This window comes from Rhipicephalus microplus, unplaced genomic scaffold, assembly GCF_043290135.1.
Source record: "Rhipicephalus microplus isolate Deutch F79 unplaced genomic scaffold, USDA_Rmic scaffold_165, whole genome shotgun sequence".
Lineage (NCBI taxonomy): Eukaryota > Metazoa > Arthropoda > Arachnida > Ixodida > Ixodidae > Rhipicephalus > Rhipicephalus microplus.
In genome coordinates this window covers 233309-245402 of record NW_027464736.1, presented here as the reverse complement: position 1 = coordinate 245402, position 12094 = coordinate 233309, and the positions used below count along the sequence as shown (strand labels likewise).

General features: G+C 53.3%; 2 non-coding genes and 2 pseudogenes across 2 annotated transcripts; all 4 read left to right on the top strand.

Moving 5' to 3' along the window:
- The first annotated feature begins 954 nt into the window (after positions 1 to 954).
- On the top strand, positions 955 to 1149 carry LOC142791352 (U2 spliceosomal RNA). Its single transcript, XR_012890172.1, has one exon. It is a non-coding gene; the product is annotated as a U2 spliceosomal RNA (small nuclear RNA).
- A 3084-nt stretch (positions 1150 to 4233) lies between these two features.
- LOC142791374 (U2 spliceosomal RNA) lies at positions 4234 to 4408 on the top strand (annotated as a pseudogene).
- Positions 4409 to 7492: 3084 nt separating this feature from the next.
- Positions 7493 to 7667, top strand: LOC142791373 (U2 spliceosomal RNA; annotated as a pseudogene).
- A 2342-nt stretch (positions 7668 to 10009) lies between these two features.
- On the top strand, positions 10010 to 10201 carry LOC142791408 (U2 spliceosomal RNA). Its single transcript, XR_012890201.1, has one exon. It is a non-coding gene; the product is annotated as a U2 spliceosomal RNA (small nuclear RNA).
- The last annotated feature ends 1893 nt before the right edge of the window (positions 10202 to 12094 follow it).

Below are 12094 nucleotides of genomic sequence, written 5' to 3'. Positions count from 1 at the left end.
CTGTCTGGACGGAGGCACGCAAAGCCTCTCGTCGCCTTTCCGTCGCCTGGGAGCTTCTGGACCAGGGTGTCCGCATTACCTGCGGAGAGGCCACCGTGTCAGCGCGGAACCGCAACAAGCTCATCAAGATCCTTCGGGCCATCCTCAACCAAGACCGGGACCGTTCTCTCCAGGAGAAGCCGTCCCAGGGCAAGACGATGGCGTGTGTGGCGGCGGACCCCGCCAGTTTCCACTTCATGAGGTCCGGCCGCTACACCCGCTTCAAGGAGTGGCGCTTCATTCACCGCGCTCGGCTGAATCTCCTCCCCCTGAACGGCGCAAGAACGTGGGTGCCCGCAGCTGACAAGAGATGCCGACGCTGCGGGTACGAGGAGGAGACCCTGCCGCACGTTCTTTGCCACTGCATGCGGCAGAGCCGAGCCATGACGGAGCGCCACAACGCCATCGTTGCGCGCCTCAAGAAGGCGGCCCTGGGGCGGTTCACCGTCATCGGGGAGAACCAACAGGTCGGCGTCCCCGGCTTGCGACCCGACCTCGTCCTGGCCCGTGGTGAGGAAGCCCTAATCCTGGACGTCTGCTGTCCCTTCGACAACCGTTTGCAGGCGTTCCAGGAGGCTCGGAGGGTCAAGGAGGAGAAGTACGCCCCTCTAAAGCGTCATCTCCTCCAGCGGTTCCAGCGCGTCTCCGTCGATGCCATCATCGTTGGCTGCCTCGGCTCGTGGGACCCGGCCAACGATCGTGTCTGCCGCAGGATTTGTTCCAAGAACTACCTGCGGACTATGAAAAGACTCTGCGTGTCAGACACGATCGCCGCCTCTACTGACATCTACCGTGGACATATAGGCGTCTTGTAAATAGTTGTGTCCCCCTTTTTTTTTTTTTTCTTCCGAGAAGCGATACTGCATTTGTCATACACTTTTATCCATTAGCCTTTGCCATTTCCTGTGATGTTCCATAACCATTTGTGTTCTTTCTGTAATAAGTATAATAAACAAATCTGTTCTTATCAGCTTAATATCTGATACGGATCCTATTTGGATCCAAGATATTAAACTTATTTTTGTGATGCGGCGGAGTGCTTGAAGCTTGCTTCACCTCCGCCACGGGTTGGCCCGGTATTGCACTACCTCCGGGATCGGCCCACTCACCCCCTGCGGGGTGAGTTCGACAATAAATTCAATGATAGAAGGAGTGTTCGGATTTACCCATGATACCGGGGTAAACGGCGTGGGTGCGTCGAGTGTCCGAGACGGTGGCGGCACGCCGCCCCGGCTGACGCGGTATTCGCGTGCAGGGAGTGCGCTAGCTGTGTTTACACTTACGATTGCTCTGGGAAAATAAATGTTTCCGTGTGTATTTCATATATGGAGGGTCTCTTTTATTTTGTTATGTTCACACGTACATACTCAAGTTTCTTATTTTTTTTAACATTCCTACTCATATTAATAAAACTATTGAGGAAATTATCATTACTGTTTCGGAGGAAAGCTAGAAGTGTGTATACGATGTGTATGCATGTGCGATGTGTATGTATGTATGTGTGTAGAAGTGTGTATGTATGTGCCAAGCTATTTCCGCTTTTCGAATTCACCCGTTTCGCAACGAAAAATAAAAAAGCCTCTAGAAAATGGGGTTTGGTTGGTGTTTCTGTTTACAGTTGCAGTGGCAAGCGAAGGCATTTTTATTTCACATCTTCACGCGGCGTCTGAACCTGAAGACGCGTGCTCTCGCCACGTCTACGCATCTACACTATTCCCCATCACAAATTAAAATCGCAAAGAACGCCACAGGACCCACTCCGCACACACCTGCTGTACGGTGGAGCGGCAAAGCCCCGATGTGCTTTTCCTATGTCCACTGACCTTTGGGGTTTGACGTCCCAAAACCACCATATGATTATGGGAAAATTTCGACCACCTGGGGTTCTTTCACGTGCACCCTAATCTGAGCACAGGGAAATGCAGCCGCCGCGGCCGGGATTCGATCCCACCACCTGCGGGTCAGCAGCCGAGTACCTTACGGCCATCAGACCACCACGGCGGGCATCGCCTTGTTGATCAAACACTTCATTTCTGAACACCATCTCATACCAGCTCATCCACCGTTGGCTCTCGTTAATTACAACGAACATCCTCGCACGCTCACCTCAATGGAATTGCCAGTTGCTGGAAGTTCCAAGGAAATTGCGCACTAGACGTACGGACGCACCACGCACGTACCTGAAGCGACGTGGACCCCAGGACGCGTGAGATCACGCCCCGGGCGCGCTTTGCCTCCGTACCCACTCGTCACTCCTCACAGCTTCACTAAGCCGAGTATGTAGAAGTCGAAGAAGCAGAACAACAAACCAGCCAATCCCCCACAGTGGGTGTGAGCCACAAGTGAAGGTCAACAAAAACAAGCAACACCAGCGAGCGCAGTGACGAAGCTATCGTAATGGGGCGAAATAATCCACGAATATGGCTGCACGTTGACGCACGGTCGCATTTGTGCAACCACCCGTGTCTCCCGAAGACCGTCTGTCGCGAGTCTTCGACGAAAAGCGCAGGCGAGTACTTCTCCACTGATTTCCGCGACCACTTGACGACCGCCTTCGGCCGCCTCATGTCCGTCCGGCACGATCGACGGAGCGCCGCACCAGCGCCTCGTACACGCCACCATAGCACTCCTACCCCTCGGAATCAGCAAAACTCGGACGTTTTCGACCACGACAGACAGAACCTGCCGGCCCGTTGAACGCTTGAACGACATCGCAGCGGCAAGTCGCACACTCACGTTCCGTCACCCTCTGCCACATGATCCTTCATTCACCGGCTTCACAACCAACCCACGCGGTAGACGTTTCGCACGCATTCCCGGGTCTGCCTTTCACGGCAGGACCTTCGTCGACCTCGGTGCGGTGTTCCGACACGTCGGAACTTGCAAGGCATATGTTGAGCGTGCTGAAGCAGCCAAAGGCACCACCTTTTCACCTTTTTGCCGATGATTGTGGGCGTCGTTGCAGAGGCGTTGCTTGGGCAGCCGGCGTAGAAGCCATGTTGGATGGGTGACGTATTCACATTTTGCACAATCATTTTTTTTTTTTTTTTCCTTCCAGACTTTGGTGCTCGAGTTGGACATGTACACTATGCATCAGTTTTTAAAACAAGTGCTGTAGCATCTCTCGCGACATGCCTGATAATGTTCGCCGGCAAGCATTTGGTGTGACGTCATGGGCGCATAGAGAGTACGCATGCAAGCAAGCACGCGTGGCTTCGACCTCTGGGAAAAAGAAGGTTTCAGTTTTAACATGTTTGTAAGCGAAACTAGAAACTTCAAGCGGACTGGGGATAAAAGCAATGCCGTGAAGCCAGCGCTGCCGCTGTCGGTGCACAATGCTGGTTGTGCATGGGTGGACGTCGGAATTGCTTTGCTACTGTTTGCCCGGCTTTTGGCCAGAACTAAGTACGAGGTGTGAAAGAATGGATTTTAATTACGTGCTAATGAATTGCATCGCTTCTCGGCCTTTTGGCTAAGATCAAAGTGTAGTCCTACCTCTCGGGACTACATTTTTGGCCTTTGGGCCGGGGTTGGATGCCCCCCCTTGAGGGGGGACAACCCTTTTCACTCTTTTTTTTCTTTCTCCTCTCGCTTCTCTTTTCCCGCTTCCTTCTTACGCTTGCGGTGCATCCAAACCGGGCTCCCTCGGGAGCTGACTGGGCAGTTGCACCGCAACTTATACGTTCTTCCCCTGTCCTGAGGTTAGGGCGTGGGTCTGAACCCACCCCTGACCGCCTGGCCTCTCCAGCAGGACTGTCTGGGGTCTTTGGACCCGCGAAGGTGTTATGCCTGCGGGATCCACTTGCGGCCTCTCTTCGGGGTGCGGCAGCAGGGGAGTGACGCTCCGCGGTGGGCAAAAGGCTCACCCCGCTATCACCGCTGTATTGAGCTATAAGCTCTGGGGTCGCTTGCTTAGCTGGCGGGTGGTCGCCCAAGGCGGCCTTCCCGACTAAGCCCAGGGTACCCCGGCCCTGGGTGGACGTGCAGCCCAGCCCCTGCTCTGCCGGCCTGCTCCAATGCAGCTCCACCATGGCTCTAAGCCATGGCGACTGGCCAAGCCCTTTGGTGAGAAAGGGTGGACGCTGGGGCAGCCGGTAGGGCGCCGCACCCTTGGTCAGGCCCGGTGGTCCCGGAGGTCCGGGCGGCCTTTGATCGGGCCAGCAAGGCCGAGACTTCTACTTCCTCTCTTGTGTGCTGCCTCTTTTGACAACCTCACTCTGTTCTTATCAGCTTAATATCTGATACGGATCCTATTTGGATCCAAGATATTAAACTTATTTTTGTGATGCGGCGGAGTGCTTGAAGCTTGCTTCACCTCCGCCACGGGTTGGCCCGGTATTGCACTACCTCCGGGATCGGCCCACTCACCCCCTGCGGGGTGAGTTCGACAATAAATTCAATGATAGAAGGAGTGTTCGGATTTACCCATGATACCGGGGTAAACGGCGTGGGTGCGTCGAGTGTCCGAGACGGTGGCGGCACGCCGCCCCGGCTGACGCGGTATTCGCGTGCAGGGAGTGCGCTAGCTGTGTTTACACTTACGATTGCTCTGGGAAAATAAATGTTTCCGTGTGTATTTCATATATGGAGGGTCTCTTTTATTTTGTTATGTTCACACGTACATACTCAAGTTTCTTATTTTTTTTAACATTCCTACTCATATTAATAAAACTATTGAGGAAATTATCATTACTGTTTCGGAGGAAAGCTAGAAGTGTGTATACGATGTGTATGCATGTGCGATGTGTATGTATGTATGTGTGTAGAAGTGTGTATGTATGTGCCAAGCTATTTCCGCTTTTCGAATTCACCCGTTTCGCAACGAAAAATAAAAAAGCCTCTAGAAAATGGGGTTTGGTTGGTGTTTCTGTTTACAGTTGCAGTGGCAAGCGAAGGCATTTTTATTTCACATCTTCACGCGGCGTCTGAACCTGAAGACGCGTGCTCTCGCCACGTCTACGCATCTACACTATTCCCCATCACAAATTAAAATCGCAAAGAACGCCACAGGACCCACTCCGCACACACCTGCTGTACGGTGGAGCGGCAAAGCACCGATGTGCTTTTCCTATGTCCACTGACCTTTGGGGTTTGACGTCCCAAAACCACCATATGATTATGGGAAAATTTCGACCACCTGGGGTTCTTTCACGTGCACCCTAATCTGAGCACAGGGAAATGCAGCCGCCGCGGCCGGGATTCGATCCCACCACCTGCGGGTCAGCAGCCGAGTACCTTACGGCCATCAGACCACCACGGCGGGCATCGCCTTGTTGATCAAACACTTCATTTCTGAACACCATCTCATACCAGCTCATCCACCGTTGGCTCTCGTTAATTACAACGAACATCCTCGCACGCTCACCTCAATGGAATTGCCAGTTGCTGGAAGTTCCAAGGAAATTGCGCACTAGACGTACGGACGCACCACGCACGTACCTGAAGCGACGTGGACCCCAGGACGCGTGAGATCACGCCCCGGGCGCGCTTTGCCTCCGTACCCACTCGTCACTCCTCACAGCTTCACTAAGCCGAGTATGTAGAAGTCGAAGAAGCAGAACAACAAACCAGCCAATCCCCCACAGTGGGTGTGAGCCACAAGTGAAGGTCAACAAAAACAAGCAACACCAGCGAGCGCAGTGACGAAGCTATCGTAATGGGGCGAAATAATCCACGAATATGGCTGCACGTTGACGCACGGTCGCATTTGTGCAACCACCCGTGTCTCCCGAAGACCGTCTGTCGCGAGTCTTCGACGAAAAGCGCAGGCGAGTACTTCTCCACTGATTTCCGCGACCACTTGACGACCGCCTTCGGCCGCCTCATGTCCGTCCGGCACGATCGACGGAGCGCCGCACCAGCGCCTCGTACACGCCACCATAGCACTCCTACCCCTCGGAATCAGCAAAACTCGGACGTTTTCGACCACGACAGACAGAACCTGCCGGCCCGTTGAACGCTTGAACGACATCGCAGCGGCAAGTCGCACACTCACGTTCCGTCACCCTCTGCCACATGATCCTTCATTCACCGGCTTCACAACCAACCCACGCGGTAGACGTTTCGCACGCATTCCCGGGTCTGCCTTTCACGGCAGGACCTTCGTCGACCTCGGTGCGGTGTTCCGACACGTCGGAACTTGCAAGGCATATGTTGAGCGTGCTGAAGCAGCCAAAGGCACCACCTTTTCACCTTTTTGCCGATGATTGTGGGCGTCGTTGCAGAGGCGTTGCTTGGGCAGCCGGCGTAGAAGCCATGTTGGATGGGTGACGTATTCACATTTTGCACAATCATTTTTTTTTTTTTTTTCCTTCCAGACTTTGGTGCTCGAGTTGGACATGTACACTATGCATCAGTTTTTAAAACAAGTGCTGTAGCATCTCTCGCGACATGCCTGATAATGTTCGCCGGCAAGCATTTGGTGTGACGTCATGGGCGCATAGAGAGTACGCATGCAAGCAAGCACGCGTGGCTTCGACCTCTGGGAAAAAGAAGGTTTCAGTTTTAACATGTTTGTAAGCGAAACTAGAAACTTCAAGCGGACTGGGGATAAAAGCAATGCCGTGAAGCCAGCGCTGCCGCTGTCGGTGCACAATGCTGGTTGTGCATGGGTGGACGTCGGAATTGCTTTGCTACTGTTTGCCCGGCTTTTGGCCAGAACTAAGTACGAGGTGTGAAAGAATGGATTTTAATTACGTGCTAATGAATTGCATCGCTTCTCGGCCTTTTGGCTAAGATCAAAGTGTAGTCCTACCTCTCGGGACTACATTTTTGGCCTTTGGGCCGGGGTTGGATGCCCCCCCTTGAGGGGGGACAACCCTTTTCACTCTTTTTTTTCTTTCTCCTCTCGCTTCTCTTTTCCCGCTTCCTTCTTACGCTTGCGGTGCATCCAAACCGGGCTCCCTCGGGAGCTGACTGGGCAGTTGCACCGCAACTTATACGTTCTTCCCCTGTCCTGAGGTTAGGGCGTGGGTCTGAACCCACCCCTGACCGCCTGGCCTCTCCAGCAGGACTGTCTGGGGTCTTTGGACCCGCGAAGGTGTTATGCCTGCGGGATCCACTTGCGGCCTCTCTTCGGGGTGCGGCAGCAGGGGAGTGACGCTCCGCGGTGGGCAAAAGGCTCACCCCGCTATCACCGCTGTATTGAGCTATAAGCTCTGGGGTCGCTTGCTTAGCTGGCGGGTGGTCGCCCAAGGCGGCCTTCCCGACTAAGCCCAGGGTACCCCGGCCCTGGGTGGACGTGCAGCCCAGCCCCTGCTCTGCCGGCCTGCTCCAATGCAGCTCCACCATGGCTCTAAGCCATGGCGACTGGCCAAGCCCTTTGGTGAGAAAGGGTGGACGCTGGGGCAGCCGGTAGGGCGCCGCACCCTTGGTCAGGCCCGGTGGTCCCGGAGGTCCGGGCGGCCTTTGATCGGGCCAGCAAGGCCGAGACTTCTACTTCCTCTCTTGTGTGCTGCCTCTTTTGACAACCTCACTCTGTTCTTATCAGCTTAATATCTGATACGGATCCTATTTGGATCCAAGATATTAAACTTATTTTTGTGATGCGGCGGAGTGCTTGAAGCTTGCTTCACCTCCGCCACGGGTTGGCCCGGTATTGCACTACCTCCGGGATCGGCCCACTCACCCCCTGCGGGGTGAGTTCGACAATAAATTCAATGATAGAAGGAGTGTTCGGATTTACCCATGATACCGGGGTAAACGGCGTGGGTGCGTCGAGTGTCCGAGACGGTGGCGGCACGCCGCCCCGGCTGACGCGGTATTCGCGTGCAGGGAGTGCGCTAGCTGTGTTTACACTTACGATTGCTCTGGGAAAATAAATGTTTCCGTGTGTATTTCATATATGGAGGGTCTCTTTTATTTTGTTATGTTCACACGTACATACTCAAGTTTCTTATTTTTTTTAACATTCCTACTCATATTAATAAAACTATTGAGGAAATTATCATTACTGTTTCGGAGGAAAGCTAGAAGTGTGTATACGATGTGTATGCATGTGCGATGTGTATGTATGTATGTGTGTAGAAGTGTGTATGTATGTGCCAAGCTATTTCCGCTTTTCGAATTCACCCGTTTCGCAACGAAAAATAAAAAAGCCTCTAGAAAATGGGGTTTGGTTGGTGTTTCTGTTTACAGTTGCAGTGGCAAGCGAAGGCATTTTTATTTCACATCTTCACGCGGCGTCTGAACCTGAAGACGCGTGCTCTCGCCACGTCTACGCATCTACACTATTCCCCATCACAAATTAAAATCGCAAAGAACGCCACAGGACCCACTCCGCACACACCTGCTGTACGGTGGAGCGGCAAAGCCCCGATGTGCTTTTCCTATGTCCACTGACCTTTGGGGTTTGACGTCCCAAAACCACCATATGATTATGGGAAAATTTCGACCACCTGGGGTTCTTTCACGTGCACCCTAATCTGAGCACAGGGAAATGCAGCCGCCGCGGCCGGGATTCGATCCCACCACCTGCGGGTCAGCAGCCGAGTACCTTACGGCCATCAGACCACCACGGCGGGCATCGCCTTGTTGATCAAACACTTCATTTCTGAACACCATCTCATACCAGCTCATCCACCGTTGGCTCTCGTTAATTACAACGAACATCCTCGCACGCTCACCTCAATGGAATTGCCAGTTGCTGGAAGTTCCAAGGAAATTGCGCACTAGACGTACGGACGCACCACGCACGTACCTGAAGCGACGTGGACCCCAGGACGCGTGAGATCACGCCCCGGGCGCGCTTTGCCTCCGTACCCACTCGTCACTCCTCACAGCTTCACTAAGCCGAGTATGTAGAAGTCGAAGAAGCAGAACAACAAACCAGCCAATCCCCCACAGTGGGTGTGAGCCACAAGTGAAGGTCAACAAAAACAAGCAACACCAGCGAGCGCAGTGACGAAGCTATCGTAATGGGGCGAAATAATCCACGAATATGGCTGCACGTTGACGCACGGTCGCATTTGTGCAACCACCCGTGTCTCCCGAAGACCGTCTGTCGCGAGTCTTCGACGAAAAGCGCAGGCGAGTACTTCTCCACTGATTTCCGCGACCACTTGACGACCGCCTTCGGCCGCCTCATGTCCGTCCGGCACGATCGACGGAGCGCCGCACCAGCGCCTCGTACACGCCACCATAGCACTCCTACCCCTCGGAATCAGCAAAACTCGGACGTTTTCGACCACGACAGACAGAACCTGCCGGCCCGTTGAACGCTTGAACGACATCGCAGCGGCAAGTCGCACACTCACGTTCCGTCACCCTCTGCCACATGATCCTTCATTCACCGGCTTCACAACCAACCCACGCGGTAGACGTTTCGCACGCATTCCCGGGTCTGCCTTTCACGGCAGGACCTTCGTCGACCTCGGTGCGGTGTTCCGACACGTCGGAACTTGCAAGGCATATGTTGAGCGTGCTGAAGCAGCCAAAGGCACCACCTTTTCACCTTTTTGCCGATGATTGTGGGCGTCGTTGCAGAGGCGTTGCTTGGGCAGCCGGCGTAGAAGCCATGTTGGATGGGTGACGTATTCACATTTTGCACAATCATTTTTTTTTTTTTTTTCCTTCCAGACTTTGGTGCTCGAGTTGGACATGTACACTATGCATCAGTTTTTAAAACAAGTGCTGTAGCATCTCTCGCGACATGCCTGATAATGTTCGCCGGCAAGCATTTGGTGTGACGTCATGGGCGCATAGAGAGTACGCATGCAAGCAAGCACGCGTGGCTTCGACCTCTGGGAAAAAGAAGGTTTCAGTTTTAACATGTTTGTAAGCGAAACTAGAAACTTCAAGCGGACTGGGGATAAAAGCAATGCCGTGAAGCCAGCGCTGCCGCTGTCGGTGCACAATGCTGGTTGTGCATGGGTGGACGTCGGAATTGCTTTGCTACTGTTTGCCCGGCTTTTGGCCAGAACTAAGTACGAGGTGTGAAAGAATGGATTTTAATTACGTGCTAATGAATTGCATCGCTTCTCGGCCTTTTGGCTAAGATCAAAGTGTAGTATCTGTTCTTATCAGCTTAATATCTGATACGGATCCTATTTGGATCCAAGATATTAAACTTATTTTTGTGATGCGGCGGAGTGCTTGAAGCTTGCTTCACCTCCGCCACGGGTTGGCCCGGTATTGCACTACCTCCGGGATCGGCCCACTCACCCCCTGCGGGGTGAGTTCGACAATAAATTCAATGATAGAAGGAGTGTTCGGATTTACCCATGATACCGGGGTAAACGGCGTGGGTGCGTCGAGTGTCCGAGACGGTGGCGGCACGCCGCCCCGGCTGACGCGGTATTCGCGTGCAGGGAGTGCGCTAGCTGTGTTTACACTTACGATTGCTCTGGGAAAATAAATGTTTCCGTGTGTATTTCATATATGGAGGGTCTCTTTTATTTTGTTATGTTCACACGTACATACTCAAGTTTCTTATTTTTTTTAACATTCCTACTCATATTAATAAAACTATTGAGGAAATTATCATTACTGTTTCGGAGGAAAGCTAGAAGTGTGTATACGATGTGTATGCATGTGCGATGTGTATGTATGTATGTGTGTAGAAGTGTGTATGTATGTGCCAAGCTATTTCCGCTTTTCGAATTCACCCGTTTCGCAACGAAAAATAAAAAAGCCTCTAGAAAATGGGGTTTGGTTGGTGTTTCTGTTTACAGTTGCAGTGGCAAGCGAAGGCATTTTTATTTCACATCTTCACGCGGCGTCTGAACCTGAAGACGCGTGCTCTCGCCACGTCTACGCATCTACACTATTCCCCATCACAAATTAAAATCGCAAAGAACGCCACAGGACCCACTCCGCACACACCTGCTGTACGGTGGAGCGGCAAAGCCCCGATGTGCTTTTCCTATGTCCACTGACCTTTGGGGTTTGACGTCCCAAAACCACCATATGATTATGGGAAAATTTCGACCACCTGGGGTTCTTTCACGTGCACCCTAATCTGAGCACAGGGAAATGCAGCCGCCGCGGCCGGGATTCGATCCCACCACCTGCGGGTCAGCAGCCGAGTACCTTACGGCCATCAGACCACCACGGCGGGCATCGCCTTGTTGATCAAACACTTCATTTCTGAACACCATCTCATACCAGCTCATCCACCGTTGGCTCTCGTTAATTACAACGAACATCCTCGCACGCTCACCTCAATGGAATTGCCAGTTGCTGGAAGTTCCAAGGAAATTGCGCACTAGACGTACGGACGCACCACGCACGTACCTGAAGCGACGTGGACCCCAGGACGCGTGAGATCACGCCCCGGGCGCGCTTTGCCTCCGTACCCACTCGTCACTCCTCACAGCTTCACTAAGCCGAGTATGTAGAAGTCGAAGAAGCAGAACAACAAACCAGCCAATCCCCCACAGTGGGTGTGAGCCACAAGTGAAGGTCAACAAAAACAAGCAACACCAGCGAGCGCAGTGACGAAGCTATCGTAATGGGGCGAAATAATCCACGAATATGGCTGCACGTTGACGCACGGTCGCATTTGTGCAACCACCCGTGTCTCCCGAAGACCGTCTGTCGCGAGTCTTCGACGAAAAGCGCAGGCGAGTACTTCTCCACTGATTTCCGCGACCACTTGACGACCGCCTTCGGCCGCCTCATGTCCGTCCGGCACGATCGACGGAGCGCCGCACCAGCGCCTCGTACACGCCACCATAGCACTCCTACCCCTCGGAATCAGCAAAACTCGGACGTTTTCGACCACGACAGACAGAACCTGCCGGCCCGTTGAACGCTTGAACGACATCGCAGCGGCAAGTCGCACACTCACGTTCCGTCACCCTCTGCCACATGATCCTTCATTCACCGGCTTCACAACCAACCCACGCGGTAGACGTTTCGCACGCATTCCCGGGTCTGCCTTTCACGGCAGGACCTTCGTCGACCTCGGTGCGGTGTTCCGACACGTCGGAACTTGCAAGGCATATGTTGAGCGTGCTGAAGCAGCCAAAGGCACCACCTTTTCACCTTTTTGCCGATGATTGTGGGCGTCGTTGCAGAGGCGTTGCTTGGGCAGCCGGCGTAGAAGCCATGTTGG